Raw genomic sequence first — 18,198 nt, forward strand, 5'->3', positions numbered from 1 at the left:
AATCCTCGGGAGTGGTAGGTTTCAAATCGACGAGTAAATAGGCGTGTGGCGTTTGAGTGGCATCGTCGTAGGCCTGAGTCAGCCAAGGTGTTCCTAACTGTTTGGCTAAGACTTGCACTTGCGATTTATCTCGAGGGCTTTTAAACAAGACCACGTAATGTGCATTGAGACTGATGGTGCGATGGGCTTTACTTTGTTGAAACAAATTTTGGGTGATGTAAACGACACTGGCATTACGGTGATGCCCTTTGCGCGTGAACCACAGTTTAATTTCTTCTTCGTCTTCTCCTAACATGTCGTCAAAAATGACCAAATGGGTTTGACGGGAGTCAAAGACGATGCCGTCGTCTTCGTTATGAATGCCTTCCACAAACACGATGGAATCGCCTTGACTTTCTCGCAAGAGGCTGTACGCCGATTGCCACTCTTTGTAACACCACACGATCCGTTGAGGGGGCCGATCGATCAAATGATGTTTATGTTCGATCAAACGTTTGACGAATTCGGTTTTGCCTGAACCGCTAGGTCCAGCAATGAGCATGTTAAAGGGATGGCGAAGATACAAAGCCTCCCAACTGGCACGATCTAAGTGTTCGTCGATAACTTTGACAGTAGAGGAAGAGGGAGCAGAGACAGCAGAGGTAGCCATGGTGTGAGAAATGTCACTTGTGACACGAAAAACAAACAAGACAAGAGTTTATATACTTTTTCAGAACACGTTTATTGAATGTTTTTTTCAAACATGAATACGAAAGACAAAAGTACATAAAAGCCAAAGGCTTAAGTACAAGGATAAAAAGCACATGATAACTATGAACGTGGAATAAACACAAGTGTCTGTACAACAACATGTTTTGGGTAATGTTCTAACCAGTTCTATAGTAGGGGGTAAGGTCACACAAGTGTCCTCCCGAAAGGGTCTTTCAGGCCTGTCCACGACAGTCCTGTCCTGGGTGACTGCTTCTTCTGGCACCGTCACTAACACGGGTTGAAAAGTAACTTTTTTCCTTGAACAACTCTCGTGCATACTGGGCCACTTCTTGGGTCCAAGCCTCAAAACCCCATTCTTTCCAGGCACGGACATCTGTCCAATGGGGATGTAAGTCACAAGCTACACACACATCGTCATACACGTCTTGGGTAGCTAAAAGTTGACGAATCTTTTTTTCCTGTTGAGGTCGAGAAGTATCCAGATGAAACCGCAAGGCTTTGAGCAAAAGAAGTTTTTCGTGACCATTTAAGGCCATGGAGGTGGTAAGTACTGATCGTAAAGAGTCCACAAAGAATCGGCTGGTAAACGAAATCCCAGAAAACAAGTCACTAAGACACACCACTTGTCGTCCCAAATTGAATGGATACAGTTCTTGTAATAATTGATGGTAATGATCCACGGTTTGAATATGGTCATTGAGTTCCTTCCACGGAATCTGTTGGATGACATGTGACATAAACCGTGGCATGGCAGCCTGTTTTTATATTCTCTTTTATTCGGATGCAATACACGTACTTTCTAGCCAGAGATCTTCGTTCTCCAGTAGCGAATCTAAATCTTGCATACTGTAACCGAAACGTCAGAGTTCGTTTAGGTGTTTCATCTTCCTCTAAGTAGATTCCACGTAACAAATGTTTGTAATCCTTTAACTTGTCTTCCTCAATGCGTTGCACTAGGTGAATCTCGAAGTAACCATAATCATGAACATGTCGATCATTAGCGACCTCAAAGTTTTGAACAATGTCTGACCATTGAAAGAATTTCTGACGAATCAGTTCTCTTATACCATTCAGGTACCAGTGGTTAAAGATCTGGTGACGTATCGGATGCAATTGTTCTTTACGTTTGACTTGTATTTTCACCAGCTCTCGGTAAATCCTTTCTCTCAACTCCACAGGCAAAGCACGAATGTTCTCTTGTAAAATATTCATGAATAGGTCAGTCCGTACAATTCACAAAAGTAATCCACATAGTGAGTAATTTCTGACCACTGCCATTCAGGGTAACGTCCAAGAATGTCACTGAACTCTTTTGATGTAAACGGTCTAAAGCGATACAATAGGAGGAATGCACCCTTGACCCAAAGAAATCTAACACACTGGTTGACTTTTTTCACTTTCCTCTTATGAATTTCTCGACACAAAAGTTCTACAGTGACCCATTGAGATTTCACTCTGGCAAACCCCTGCCAAAGTTCCTTGTAAATCTTCTCTTGCAGTTCTTTAGGTAATGATTCAATATCGTTTTTGAAATGAAGTTTAAATACTGGTCTCGGTGATGTCCAACATTTGACTCCTAGCCAATCTGGTTTCTTCTTCGTCAACGACATGGTAAGTTACTTCAATGTCTCGGTCCCACTAAGGGTAAGTAATGACAATTCGGTGACCATCGAGCATGTTCTACGTAGGCCGAATCTTGCGGTTCCCAGTGGTGAAGTGACACACCGCAACTGAAGCACTTGACTTTATCTCCTTCGCCCAAGTAGAAAAATCCGGCTCTGGCTAATTCTTCGGGGGTCGGTCCTCCCAGATACTTAGGCCATTTTCCTTTGAACGATTGAAGACGATTTTCAAAGTCGCAGTATTCCGACAAACGCACAGGGAACGAATATTCGTTTTTCACAGGTTCGTTTCGATGAGGGTTGGGTGACAGGAATAGGAGTTTGCTCAGGGCTGGATGACATCCGTAAGGGGGTAGACGTGAAGGTGAACATTCCCCTTTAAACCCGGTAAAATGTCTAAGAGGACGAGCGGCATCGCTTTCGCATCCCTCAGGTTTGACGCGCACAGCCTCACTTTCCATGACAGGGGTAGTGAGAACAAAGTTCCCATGATGCTTTACGGCATCGCTCAGGTCACAACGTACAGCATCGTACCCATCGCAAGGCTCACAATCGCACTCGTCTGCAAACTCCGTTACGCAATTACAATGGTAACCACATGGACAATCGCAGTTTCCTTCCGGACATTTTCCGTCGCAATGCATGGGTCTTATCCATCCAATATTAGTCACACTAGAGGAAGATACAACTTTTTTACAATCCCCAAACTGGAATGATGTCTCTTTCAAAGTATTCATCTTGTTCGCTCGATCTTGGTAGTCACAATGAACTATCGATCTTGCCTAGTGTTCCTTTTTATATACAGACCAATACCGACGTGACCGTACGGTAAGGTGAAGTGATTGGGAAGTCGCACTCGCTTCTGGTATACAATTTGATAGACTTTTTCCAAGGGTCGACTGACGATGTGGTGAGTGGGTAAACGTACAATCTTGTTCGGATGATAGGTGGTCACTTTAAAGTTTCCATCCTCTCCCGATTGCAAGGCTTCTTTCAATACCCCAAAGTTGACCACTCGACTGGTACGATAATTCAGAGTCAGTCCTTTCACTTTGCACGTCGTGTGCACTTCTCCTTGTTTGTCCCGGTATTCGTAGCCGTAATTTTTGGGACCGCCACTGACGAAACTTAGAATCTTGTCGTCGGGATGCTCGTCTGTCCAGGCTCCTAAACGGTCTCCTTCGATGTTAGGGTGATGTTGAATCGGGTGATGGATGTAAATGCAACTGTCCGTGTCAAAGTACAGGATGCGTTCTTCTAACAGTTCTAAAGCTTCGTACAATTTTAAGTGAGCATGGGCTGTCACGTAAGCCGCAATGATGACATTTCCAAAAGGGTCGTCTTGTACAAAGTCCAGATCTTCTTCGTAATTGACCAAGATCAAATTCTCTCGAACGACGTCCACGTGTTTCATGTATTTGGTTTTGTCGTGAATCATCTGGAAGTAGCGGGAAGGTTCTGTCAAATATTCCGTCTTGGGTAAACACGGTCGTTGTGCCATTTTACCCCACAAGCAATTTAACATCACTTTGGCAAACGATCGCCTGCCTTCGTTTTTCTCGATGTGGTCTAAAGAGATACCTTCTTGTTCGTAGTATTTCTCTTTGAATTGTATTTGGTCTTCGGGAGTGTGACACCAGGAAGGATAGCCGCTGGCTTCTTGCTTCAGTTTCAAAAAGGCATCCACGTAGTCTGCGAAAATGCCTTTCTGCGTGGGGTCACCCTTGTGGTATTGTTGTGTCTTGGGAAAGTGGCAAATTTCGTACACTTCTAACAGTTGGTATCTCATGTCCAGAGCTTTGAACAATTCTACGCTGACCCAGGTTCCCGTCAAGGCCCGTTCTTCCTGGCTGTGATGGCAAGGTTGGTCTTGGTTGCACGTTTCGGCACAAGTACGGCACAAGGGAAACATCAGTTTGCCTTGACAATGGTGAGGTAAGACGGGATGGTATAGGTTCGTGGGAGGCAAAACTTTACACTTGATCAAGCCTTCGTTTTGTCGAATGTTTTTCAGGTCGATGTGTTCCGTCAGCAATTGCGGGTGCCCTACAGGAAAGCGACAATATTTGCACACGTAGGGATACAGCGAACACACGTCCAAGTATTTGATTTCTTCTCCTTTCTCTTCGTCAGCTTGGTACAGCAAACAGGTGGCATTGGTCCTTCCTCCGTACAAACTATCCCTCGGGTTCAGCGGGTCCATGAACTGGTAACTTTCCACGAGGCGTTTAAACTCGGGATCGGTTTTCAAACGGTGATCGTACTCGTGTTCCCACATTTCCACCACTTGGTATCCTTGCTGTTCTAACTTTAGGCGCCGCTGACAAGTGTCCTGGTACAAGTCTTCTATGGTTCGTTGCAAAAACTGATTTTTAGTGCCACGGTCAGGGTAACAGACGGGACATCCGTGAAATAAGCAACCGTTAAACTCGTACACGATCTTGGGGTTTTCTAAGTCCCAGCCATCGACCGAATACGTTCCGATGGTCTTTTCGCCCCCTCCGTTGCGGGCATGCTGAATCCACTTGTCTTCCTTGTCGCACAAGTAATGTAACCAACGTAGGGCTTTGACCGAGTATTGACGCTTGACATAGTGGGTCGTTTGAGGGCTGATGACAGCCACGGTGTTTTCAGGCATGAATCGTTGTCGATACACTAAGGAACACGCTTTGGCAATGGTGCAAGCTTCTTTCAAAGGATCGACCCCTCCGTGTTCCATGAACAGTTCTCGAAATTTTCCACAGCAACGTCGTAAAATGTCCACGTCGGAACGACAATACTTTAGCATTTCTTCCTGAAAGTCGAAAGGGTCCGAAGCATGAGCCTGGTACCAAGCGTAGAAAGCTTCTCGTTGTTCGGTACGCATGTTGTCGGGGTCGTAATAGTGAGCCTCAGGTAAATGGGGTAGAACGGCATGTTGATTGGCTTCCGTATTGAAAAAGTGTGGAAAGGACCCTTTAGCCATTTCTGTCATTCCAAACGTTTTAGGCATTCGACTCAAAGGCATGGCCAAGTAACTCATCGAATCTTTAAACTGTACTTGTCCCACTTGCATGAAAATGATTTTGGCTCCGTTCAAAGTCACTTTAGGACGTTCGGTGCCTTGCTCCGTATAGTGCCTCAAAAGAAACTGTCCATCGTATCCGGAGAAATTGTGAGCCATCACTGTGGCATGGCGATGACAATCTCGGTAACGTTCGATGTCCTCTTGGCTCCACGTCTTGTCGACGGGGTCTAAGACCCATTGGGCAAAATCGGCTAACGTGTTCGGTCCTCGAAAGATTTTTTCACGCCCTCCGGGAATCTTGCTGCAGTGAGGGCAATGACTGAAGATAGGTTCTTGAATGCACTTCTCGCACGCTCGATGAGCCACGCAGAAATTAGGAATGTGAATGCCAGTCTCTTGCATGCATTCGAAATCGAAAAAGATGAAATTGCCTTTCTTTTGTGACCGTCCTCTTTCTCTGGTGGGGGTTGGTATTTTTGCACGTAACATTGGTGTTCCAAGTCCACGATGTGGTGACAAATGTGACATTTTTTCTTTCCTGAACATACATGTGCCTTGGTATTATTGGTACGTATGACTTGTTCACACGTAGGGCACAATCTCAGCAGTTGACAAGCACATTTCTTCTGTGAACCTTGCGTTTTCAGATGTTGTTGGTAACAGGTAGGGCTGACAAACGTGCGCAGACAAGTCGAACAAGGCACTGGTTCTTCGCTCAGACAGGGTGAAGAGGCCAAACATCCTGAGCATTTCGATCCACAATGCTTGTGTTGCTCTCGATTATTATAACCATGGTCACATTTCTCACAGTAATAACCGTATCCCAGGAATCCGGTGATACTGGTAATGGTATCGAAATGTTCATCGTGATAATAGACATGAATGTATTTTCCGTCCTTAAAGTCTTGGCCTCGAAACAACAGAGGTCCGCGCACTTCTTGAGGGTGCACTTTCAAGGTGTATCGTGGAGCTAGGGCATCTTGCAATTTTTGCATCTCAGGAATGCCACAGGGTGTGTCTTTGGACATGCCAGCTTGTCGTAACAGGAGTTCTGCTTCACTTCGTTGTTTGGCTCGGTCCGATTGTCGAATGTTCTCCCAGTCTCTTTTCCATTCTGCCGTGTCGTTCTTGTTGGCATAGGTTCGTCCCACCACGATGGCACGGGCTAAACACATCTGGTCATGAGGATTGTGAATTTGGACAAGGCTACGCTTAATGCTGCGAAGGTCGTTCACCAATAACATCTTTTTGCGTCCGGTCCCTTGAGGAGGAGAGACGTGGGTCATGTCCAATGTGGCTTTTCCATCGGTGATGTCAAACTGGTCATTAGATTGTTGCACGTGTTGAATCTTGTCCATGACTTTGGAAGCGGTCAATTCTGCAGGGGTGCTAAACTCGATCCAAACAGGGGATTTCAAACCGTCGTGTTGTATGGAAAGTCTCAAGCGATCGTCTTCTTTGGGTTGACATTGTTGCTTGAGTGCAGTGAGCAGAGAATCCCACACTCCGGTGATGAACCCTTCTGCTTTCTCTAACGGTACTTCGGACTTGAAATCTTTAAACTTCACCGTGTATTTGTAAGCCGTGGTTCTAAATTTTCTAGAGGAACGCTTTTCCGTCTCTCGAATGGAATAGTATTTTTCAGGGTTGACTAAGGGTGGTGAACTTGGTTTAGAGGTTTCTGATTCTGGTTCACTCATGTCCTCTTCAAAATCACTGGCATGAATTTGTGCCAAGATTTCAGCCCTGGTACGAGGCGATAGATCACGTTTCTGCCTCTTACTTTCTTCTTCTTCTTCTTTCTTCTCGAATGAATTAGATCGTTTCATCTTGAAAGCAAAAAGTCAAATGACTCAAGTTCAAACACCATGAGCTACTTTATAGTCATAGCAAACCAGCGTATATAAAAGGGTGTGTGTCTTATCCTTTCACTATTCATTTCACTCTCAAGCCGAGCACAACGATGGAAGAGACTAACCAGATGGAACGTTTCGTCAGAGCTTTGCGAGGGGTCATTAGAAAATTCTCTTCAGACCAGCCTACGGACTACTCTCCTTCCTTTAGAGATAAAAGTCAAGATACTTGCTATATCTGTCAGAAGAAAGGGCATTGGTCTTCAGAGTGTCCAGACCGTCAAAAAAGAACAAAAACAGGGACTAAAAAAGACAAAAGTCAAGATACCTGTTATTATTGTAAAGAAAAAGGACATTGGTCTCCAGATTGCCCAAAAATAATAAGAAGAGGAGTCAGAAGAAAAGAAGGATTCTTCAGAAGAAGAGAGGGATTCTTCAGAGGAAGAAGAGGAAGAAAGAAGACAATTCTATTTACAAGAGGCAAAGAAACAGGAGAAGAAAAGAAGAAGGGAAGAAAATGAGGAAAAGACGGTGAAGAAATTTAAAAAACAGAGAGACTAAACAAGGAGAAAAAAGAAGTCAATGAACTTTTTATTAAAGTGTTGTGTTGTGAATTGTGAATTGGATTGTAAAAAATGGATAAAAGAATAAATTAATGATATAAGGTAAGTGTCTTTGAGTTTTGATTTTAAAATAAGAAGCTACACTCACGCACTCATACACAGACACGTACTATAAGGGTAAAATGGGTGGGGTTTATTTTTTTGAGTTATTGGCAAATTGAAATTGTATTTCTTTTCGAGAAATGTGGGTGGCCCTGAAAAGGGCCTTTTTTCTTCATGGTGAAGGGGTGAGTTTAAGCAATCAACTTTAACTGCCTTATGCCTTTGCCACGGCCAAGGCCTACTTCTGGACTGCGTAATGTTGATGATGATGATAATGATTGGGTTGAAATCACTAAGGGTGGTACGGTAGGCTTAGTCACAGGGTTGACGTGTTTAGCTCGGGAAGGTCGTATTCTCTTCGGTCGTGATAAAGAAGTCTGATACATTTGTTTCAGACTTCTTAACTCCGCTAAAATGTCCAACAGTACCGTGACCGTTTGATTTTCACCCTCTTGTTTCTTTGCTGCTACTTCTTCTTGCTGTTGTTGCTGTTGTTTTTTTCTTACCTCTTCTTCTTGTTGCTGTTGCTGTAGGAGAAAAGCCTGTTCCGCTTCCTTTTGTCGTTGTATAAATTTCTCCAATTCTTCTTTCTGTCTCTGTCTAAAATTCTCCACTTGCGGTAATGAAGAAGGTAACGAAGGTTCCGGAACAAATTCTTGCGAGGAGAGAAATTCAACAAAATCCCAATTCACCTCTTCTGAAAGTAAGTCCGGGTTCCCTTGGGCGGTCTCCGCTGCTGGTGCACCCCATTGGATCGCTTTCTGAGTTTCCGTCATGTTGAATCACTGTCGCATAGATTGACTGCACACAAGCGCTAGCAGATCTATATTGACTACGTGACGTCACAGACTGCTCTCTTCGGATTGGATGCGGCTGGCTGAATTTTGTAACGCGTGTTCGGATTGGTGAATGAACTCAATCCGTTTCAATCCTACCTGTACCTATAAATAAGCGCAGTTCAGTGCATTGATTCACCTGTTTCTAGTAGCCTCAAGATGTGGACCGACGTTCAATCTTCAACCCTTGTGTCAACAATGATGTTCAGGACGGACATGCTCATGTATGTCCGGTCCAAGTGGACTGTTGTTGATAGGACAGATACAAGTCTATGGATGAGGAGAGTTTATATAGAAAGACAAGGATGTCTCAAGAGGGTACTTGTGTATGGACCGGCAGTTAGAAGGAGTTTAAGAAGAAGAAGATGTAACAGATGCCATCTATGTTAATATTAATATTAACATAAACCCAAAGGCCCTTTTCAGGGCCAGCCATATTTCTCGAAAAGAGATAGCCTTTCCATTGCCTACCCCTTTTTTTATTTTATTTTTTAGAGATAGAGACCCTCCCTGTTTCAATTTTACATAGACCCTATATTGTCCCAGGGGTTTTTGGCCATGTTAAATTTACATAGACCCTATATTGTCCCAGGGGTTTTTCTCCATGTTAATTCCCATAGACCCTATATTGTCCCAGGGTTTTTGGCCATGTTAATTCCCATAGACCCTATATTGTCCCACGATTTTTCTCCATGTCAAATTTACATAGACCCTATATTGTCCCAAGGGTATTTTTAATGATAAGTCCCATAGACCCTATAATATCCCCCTTCACTACTGTCGTGCAGTATGCATACTTATGGAAGAATACTGCACGATTCTGACAAGGTACAGTTAATTGAGAGAAGAAAAAAAGAAGAGAATATTAATGCATAAATTTGAACTGAAAAAGCGAAATTGGCATGGTGCTATGCCTTATTAGTTCTTTCCATAATGGTGAATAAAGAGGCTCTTTTCTTTCCATAATGGTGAATAAAGAGGCTCTTTTCTTTCCATAATGGTGAATAAAGAGGCTCTTTTTGGCAAGGGAATTTATACCAAATCATGTTCGTTGGTACAAAATAAAAAATCCCCCGAAATTAAATGTTAACAATCTAATAGAAATAAATGTGGATCTTGATATTTGCACATTAATTTATGTCAAAATAAAAGAATAGTATGCACTCGCATTGAAGTAAAACAATTTTAGAGTTGTGGATAAAGCAAATAATTTGTCATGTAATGGCATCATGGGGCTCCTCACAAAGTGTTACCACTGAAAAGTTTACGTTAAAACATATCTCTCTCTCTCTCTCATAAAATTAATGAATTAAAGGATAAGCTTTCTATCTGTTTATTTTATGGTGCACACACACATACCCAAATTCACCCATAGTGCAAATTAAATGATAATAAGTGAAATTCAGTGTGACTTTTAGCGGTAATAAGTACGACAAATGGATACAGATACATAGATGGACAAAGGAAATCCCATATACCGCTAACTTAATGACATAAAAGTATAAGCGAAAATATTTTGAAGATGTTGCAACTCTTTACTTTTGCCATAAAGGAAGTGAATTATTAAGAGGTAGTTTAAAAGAATGCAGCATGACTAACTAGGATTAGATTGAAATGACGGTAGCTGTTGTTGTTGTAGGGTTTAACGCCATTTTTCAGCACACGATAAACTATACATGGCGACAAGTATTGATGCTGGAGAAAGAAACCGGGAAAACCCCCAAAAGAACCTCCGACCCACGAGAAGCTACTGGCAAGCTTTCTCACATACCCACATTGGCTGAATCCGAGACTCGTACCCACGCAGAAAGAGGTGAGATGCCAGTGATCGGTAACGGAGAGCGCTTTAGACCACTCGGCCTGAAATTAAGGTATAAACTGATCTGGAGGTTAAACTTACCTCCGAGGTTTTTCTCCTCATTGCCTTGTATTCAAAGTCTCGGTGGGGTGGTGCTGGAAAATTTTTCTTCCCAAACTATTGCCTCCAGATAGCTTGAAAAATCTCGCTCTAATTTGTAGATAAAGAAACTTAAATCGAATTATGCTAATAGAAAAAAGGGACTATTTTGAGGTAACAGAGAAAAGACGTTCAGGTACAAAACAACAACAATCCAAAGCGCCATTGGAATGTTTAACCAATTATATATATGTTTTAGATGTTAAATTTGTTATAAAAAATAAACTCTGTTACTTTATCAGTTCATGCCGGACCGATGACAAATGAATATCTCACTCTTTATGAAGCTCCATCATTTGGAACATATCTCATTTGGAACACACCTCATTTGAAACACACCTCACACATCTCATTTGAAACACACCTCATATTCAAAATGTATGTGTTTATTCGAAGAATACTTCGGTACTAACATCTGTATCATTTTTAAATTAATGGAATTTATATTTAGAAAGAATTCTACAGGAAACCAGCATGTCTGCATGATCTTCCGTTCTAATCAGTATTAACCCAATATTGCCCCAATTTACCCTACATAATGTCTAATAGTCCACGGCAAAAGTTGCTAAGTGGCACATACTCAAAGCACCGATTATTGCGCATTAGTTTCACATGGGTTGGTGGTAAAAGCGTGTAGAAAACCTTCTTCAAACCTACAATTTTGATCTTAAAGATGGCCCCAAATAATGCCATGTGACACAACATCAAGACTGTAGGTAACATGAGTTCCTCACAGCACATTATATGCCCATGTTGTGCCATTTTCACAACCAGTGACATTGATCTAAGAGCTACAAACCTGTCAGATCGATGATAAAATTAGGAGGTGGATACAATTTCATCAAAATATATAAACCATTGGACATATCACGATAGTCCTTGGTTTGACCTTGAGAAATGGCATATAACGATGTATGTAACGCACTCCCTGTATCTTATACTTAAATTTTCGTAAGATTTTAAACAGCTTTTGAGCTACAGCCTGGATATAAGAAATGAATACCGTTACAGTTATAATAGAACCATAAAGTGATATATGAAATATTATCAGATTATCATGGATACAAGTCTTTTCGATTTCATCTCTCAAAATATGGGTTGTTAGTTCAAGACATGGCAAGAAATGCATGCATACTGGCATTTGACCATGACTTTCGGGCTACGATTATAAAAGTCGCAAAAAGACAAGATGTAAAATTTTACAGTGATGGACAATACTGCTATTATCGATTTTACGTTGCAGCCAAGATTTCACAACAAAATAAGCTTTAGATGAATCACCCAAAGTTTGCAGATAGGTTCCTGACAGTCGTAAAAGACACTCCGTCCAAAACATTTTGTAATACTTAAGCAGCTTCTAAACTATAGCTCCACCATGATGCATGAATATGGATAGCAGATCTCTAATGGGTACTGTTTTAATATTGAATGTACGAAAATCGAAGAATAATATCCAGCTTTTGCGACTATTGGCGAGTAAAGCATCACATTACTCAATGATATTCATAACTAAAATATTAAATTAATAAATTGATAACGGCGCAAATTCAAAACGGTCTGATTCACCACGTTTAGGGTCTAGCAAGCCCCTCGTCAAGGCCGAAACAAATCTACGAAATTTCTGGACTCCTACAGGTTAGAATCACAAAAGGTAGTTTACAACTAGAGTTATAACAATCCAATAATATACGAGCAGATTCTTGTATATATCACATAAACGAACCACACAGTATGGTTTGACCTAATTTTAAGTTGCGAACCAAGGACGAGACTAATAATGGAGAGAGATCGACTCCATAACTTATATCCTGTTATCCTTATGCAAAAGAGGTTGTGAAGGAAGGTAAGATTATTAAATAATTGTGTCTGTCGAGATAATTGTAAAGAACTATAATAATGATGATGATGATGATGATGATGATGATGATGTTTATTACAATAAAATCATACAATATGTAATTAGTCGGAGAGATAATAGTGGAAACCTTGCGTCAGGTGCAAAACTAACGATTGGCCAGGCTGTAATTTTGACAAGGCTGCAACGGCAAGGTTAGATCTTTCCATTTAGGACACACACACACACACACACACATATATACTTTGACAAAAATGCTTTGCTTTTTTTGGGTTGAAAGTCTGAGCAAAGTTCATTCATCAAATACTGCATTTACATAAAAAGTTTCAATCTGAAGTTATCTTCCATTAAGAATTGTATAAGCCGAATGTGCCTCATTGTTTGCTGATTCAGTATCTCATTTGCTATAATAATATCGAACGTTTTAATTCAGTGTTGTTTATCTCACACACAAACTTTTACCATAACAAATGTCATTAGTAAATAAAAGCAACAAAAGTTGATGATCCAGTCTTTTTACTTGTCGCCTTTTCGCTTGTAACTCTGGTAACCCTTGCAAAGTCATCCAACCAGAACCCTATACTGCTCTAGGCAAAAAATTCGTAGGTCAGGTAACAAACTGAGAATCGCGGATGGCTACACAGGGTGTTAAATAAACATAAACTAGGAGAATGGACAAAGTTATTTGCATGAAAAGTCAAAAGGGAATTATACACATTTTCTATTGTTATGTTCTTTGGGCCTTTGACTTATGGAATATGGAAGCACCGGAATATGGAGTAAGGAACAAATATGTAAAAGGATATAAGGAACTAAATCCTTGATTGCGTTTAATTTGGTCCGTTTACTTTTATATTCGCAAAATTTCGACAGTATTGACATAAAGGGTTGCTCCATACAATAAACTGTATTGGTATTTATGGAAATGTGTTCCCGTGGTTTAAACATTACTTGCGAGAAGAAAAAAAAAAGAATCATAATAAATTCTGAACTTGACGTACAAAATATGTCCCCTTGGATCCATTTTGGAACTCCTATTACATCCAAGTTCACAATGACATTGAGAAGAATATATAATAATCGATTAGACTCTATTACAAGATTATAAATCAAGGCTGACTATCAGATTTTAACTGGTAATATCTTTAATAACATTTAAGAGATACGTGAATAGAAAATGCATCATCCTATTATGCAATGCCTAAACAATCATACAAGAGGTGTGTGTGTGTGTGTGTGTGTGTGAGAGAGAGAGAGAGAGAGAGAGAGGGGTTAGGATTTCATACAAGAGGTGACTCGTTATAAACAAAGAGGATCTCAAATGGGTAATGATTTAATATTGAAGTTATTATGCGAGTTGAATAATGCCCAACTTTTGTAAACCTTTTGAAGTTTTATTTCAATGGAAATGTTTAGATAGAACGAAGAACGAATAACTTCGTTCGACCTGACGGACGTCGCATAGTTCCTTTGTTGTGAGTAAAAGTAGTCCCAACCAAAGTTAATCTTGTATTAGCGTTTAAAAGTAGATTAAATATTTATTACAACCTATAAATAAAAAAAGACTATCATCCATCTGAATAAACAGAACATTTTACACAGACAAAATTATTTTCAACACAGAATGTCTAAGGCTCGGGATGCAGCATAGTTTGATGCAGTATCCATAAGGGTACAGTTGACGATCCATGTTTACGTATAGTTTCTCTGTGTGTGTTTGTGTGTGTGTGTATATATATATATATATATATATATATATATATATATATATATATATATATATATATACACATACATACACAAACAAGCACATCTATCTATCTATCTATGTATTTATCTATTTTTACCTACATACCTACCTATCCATCCATCCATCCATCCATCCATCCTTCCTTCCTTCCTGCCATCCATCCATCCATCACTTCATCCTTCTATCTATCTGTCAATACATCCATCCATCCATCCATCTATATATCTATCAATACATACATGCATACATACATACATAAATACATAAATATATATCTATCTATCTTTCACTCTATCTATCTATCTATCTATCTATATATATATATATATATATATATATATATATATATATATATATATATATATATATATATATATATATATATATATATATATATCTAGTCTGGACACTCCACCCACTATGAGCGGTTCTAAATCATCCACCCACTATGACAGCTTCTAACTCATCCACCCACTTATGAGAGCTTCTAACTCATCCACCCACTATGAGAGCTTCTTAATCATCCACCCACTATGAGAGATTCTTAATCATCCACCCACTATGAGAGATTCTTAATCATCCACCCACCATGAGAGCTTCTAACTCATCCACCCATTATGAGAGCTTCTAACTCATCCACCCACTATGAGAGCTTCTTAATCATCCACCCACTACGTTTCTATCCGGTGTTGGGCTATAAACATGTCTCGTCCCATTGTTCCACCTGCTCTCAACACTGATCAAGATGTATACCATGTATAATAGTCTATAGAGGCGTTCACACTCGTTTTGGCGATGCTCTTTAAGCCAGACCACTCTTACGGATATCTTTATCATCTATTAAATTATGCTATAGTTTTTATTTAAGTCATTTGGAATTGTTGCAATTATATTCTATGATTCAGTTACTGGCTGGTACGGTAGTAAAATACATGTACAATACGTATGGCATTCACATTCACAAACCAAGGCCGATTGCTATGGCTAAGTCAACGTATATTCCTGTCAAGAATTCTACATATTTCATTTTAATGAAGGTCAAGAAAATATCACTTCAGACAATGTGTCATTTGTCATCTAGAGCTATCATGCACACCTAAATGTTGATTGGCTCAATAATTTGAGAAGGTCAGAACAATGAAATGTTAAGAGTAGTGAAGTGGCATACCCATGCCTCAATGGGAATTAGCATTACAGACCCCACTGGGACACTCTAGCCTCAAAGTTTCTAGCCTCAATGGGAATTAGCATTACAGACACACACACCCCGGGACACTCTAGCCTCAAAACAGGTCCCGGCACTTATAGCCTCATGGGGAATTGAACATGAGAAATTTTAACATGGATGGGACTGTATAGCCTCATTGGAATTGAGCATGGGAATATTGGATCTGTTTACGGACAAGGAATTTGTATAGTGTCTAACATCACGGTAGGGGAGATTGGTAAAAATGTGGCAAGTGGGGGGGGGGGTGACTTCACAGTACTGAGGAAAGAGCGGGGTGTACAGAGATAACACAGACAAGAGACAAATACTTATACATGCTTTTTTTTTAAATTTGGGGGAGGCAAGAAAGTCATTTCTTTTCGAGGCCTATGAGTGGCCCTGAAAAGGGCCTTCGGGTTTATGTCAACATTATTCCGTTAACACAGAGGACATTGCATAGGTCTTCTTCTTTTCCTCAAACTTTGTCTGACTTCTGGTCCGTAATTCAGAACCCTCTTCAAACAGCCTTGTCTCTCCACATCAATTCTTCTTTTCCAAACGCTTGTGTCCGTCCTCCTGACAATGGTCCACGATGATCTGACATACATGGGTAAGTCCGTACGGAACAGCATTGAAGAGTAGATGATTCTACGTTCGTCCATATGTTGTGACGAGAACAGGTGGAGGAATGCAGCGAATTGCGATTATTTATAGGGGAAGGGAGGATCGAAACGGATTGAGTTCATTCACCAATCCAAACACGCGTTACAAAATTCAGTCACCACACGGAGTCAGTCGTCCAATCCGAAAAGAGCAGTCTGTGATGTCACATTCTCTATATAGAGGTGCTAGCGTCTGTGCGCAGTCAATCCATTAGTAAAATCTGTCTTGTCGTTATTAATAGCTGAACCAGAGGCTTTCCCAAATTTTGTAAATTCGTGTTGTAAGTGTTTGAAGGACGATCCATCTCTTGTGAAGTTAGTGCAGTCATCTGCATGTAACATAGTTTTGAAATCTCTTTTCATATTTGGTATTTTTATTCCCTGAATGTTGTTATTTTGGTTGATATTTATGTTCAGGGATTCTATAGTTATTACAAAGAGCAGCATAGACAGGGGACATCCCTGTCTAACTGACCTTTGTATACTTATTTCTTTTGAGAGTTCTCCATTTACTATTATTTTAGAACTTCTATTATTGTACATGGCTTTTACACAGCTTATCATGTTAGGTCCAAAGCCACACTTTTATAATGTTTTAAAAATGAATGTAGGTTCTTATTCTAAAAATCGAAACCAAGAGACACTTACGTTTTATGCCTTGTCTATTCTGTTACAAATTTTACAATCCAATTCACAACATAACACTTTAAAAAGTTCATAGACTTCTTCTATGTCTGTCTTTACTCTCTCTGGTTTTTTAATTCACTTTCATAGTTTTTTCCTCCACTTCTTCCTCACTTTCTCCTCTTCTTCTTTTCTTCTCATGTTTCTCTTTTTGCACGTGTCTGGGTTCTTCCTTGGGGGAATCTATCTCTTCTTCCTCTCCAGAATCCCTCTCTTCTTCTTCTTCTTGCTCCTGTTGTTTCTTATGGCAATCTGAAGACCAATGCCCTTTTTCTTGACAACGGTAACAGGTAACTTGACTTATGTCTCTTCTAACATCTGTTTTGCTTTTTTGACGGTCTGGACACTCTGAAGACCAATGCCCTTTCTTCTTACAGATATAGCAAGTATCTTGACTTTTATCTCGAAAGGAGGGTGAGTAGTCCGTTGGCTTGTCTGAAGGAAAGTTTCTGATGACACCTCGCAAAGCTCGGATCAAAAGTTCGATCTGTGTAGGCTCTTCCATCGTTCTGCTCGATTTGAGAGTGAAATGAATAGTGGAAGGCAAGACACACACCCTTTATATAAGCTGGTCTGTCATGGCTATAAAGTGACCCATGGTATTTACCATGTAGTCATTTGACTTTTTGCAGTCAAGATGAAACGAACGCATCAATTCGTGAAGAAGGAAGAAGAAAGTAAGAGGCAGAACGTGATTTATCGCCTCGTACAATAGCTGAAGTCTTGGCACAAATTCATGCCAGTCATTTTGAAGATGACATGAGTGAATCAGAATCCAGAATCCAGACCCAGAGAGTCTTCACCTAACCAAAGTTCACCAGTATCACCCGCAAAATATTACCACATTCGAGAGACGGAAAAGCGCTCCTCTAGAAAATTTAGAACTACGGCTTACACGTACACTGTGAAGTTTAAGGATTTCAAGTCCGACGTACCACTGGAGAAGGCAGAAGAGTTCATCACCGAGGTGTGGGATTCTTTGTTAACCACACTGAAACGACAATGTCAAGTCAAAGAAGACGATCGCTTGAGACTATCCATACATCACGAGAATTTAAAGTCCCCTGTTTGGATCGAGTCTAGCAGCTCAGCTGAACTGACACCTTACAAAGTCATCGACAAGATTCAATATATGCAACAATCCAATGACCAGTTTCACATCACTTATGGAAAAGCGACACTGTTCATGGCCCACGTGTCTCTTCCCCAAGGGACTGGACGCAAAAAGGTCTTATTGGTGGACGACCTTCGTAACACCAAAACAAGCCTCGTCCGAATTAACAACCCTCAAGAGCAGATCTGTTTAGACAGGGCTATCGTGAAATGCAAAAATTGCAAGATGTTTTGGCAGCACGCGAGACCTTGAAAGTGCAAACTCAAAAAGTGCGC

Source organism: Sinohyriopsis cumingii, chromosome 13 (assembly GCF_028554795.1).
Source record: "Sinohyriopsis cumingii isolate HCF-2022 chromosome 13, ASM2855479v2, whole genome shotgun sequence".
Taxonomy (NCBI): domain Eukaryota; kingdom Metazoa; phylum Mollusca; class Bivalvia; order Unionida; family Unionidae; genus Sinohyriopsis; species Sinohyriopsis cumingii.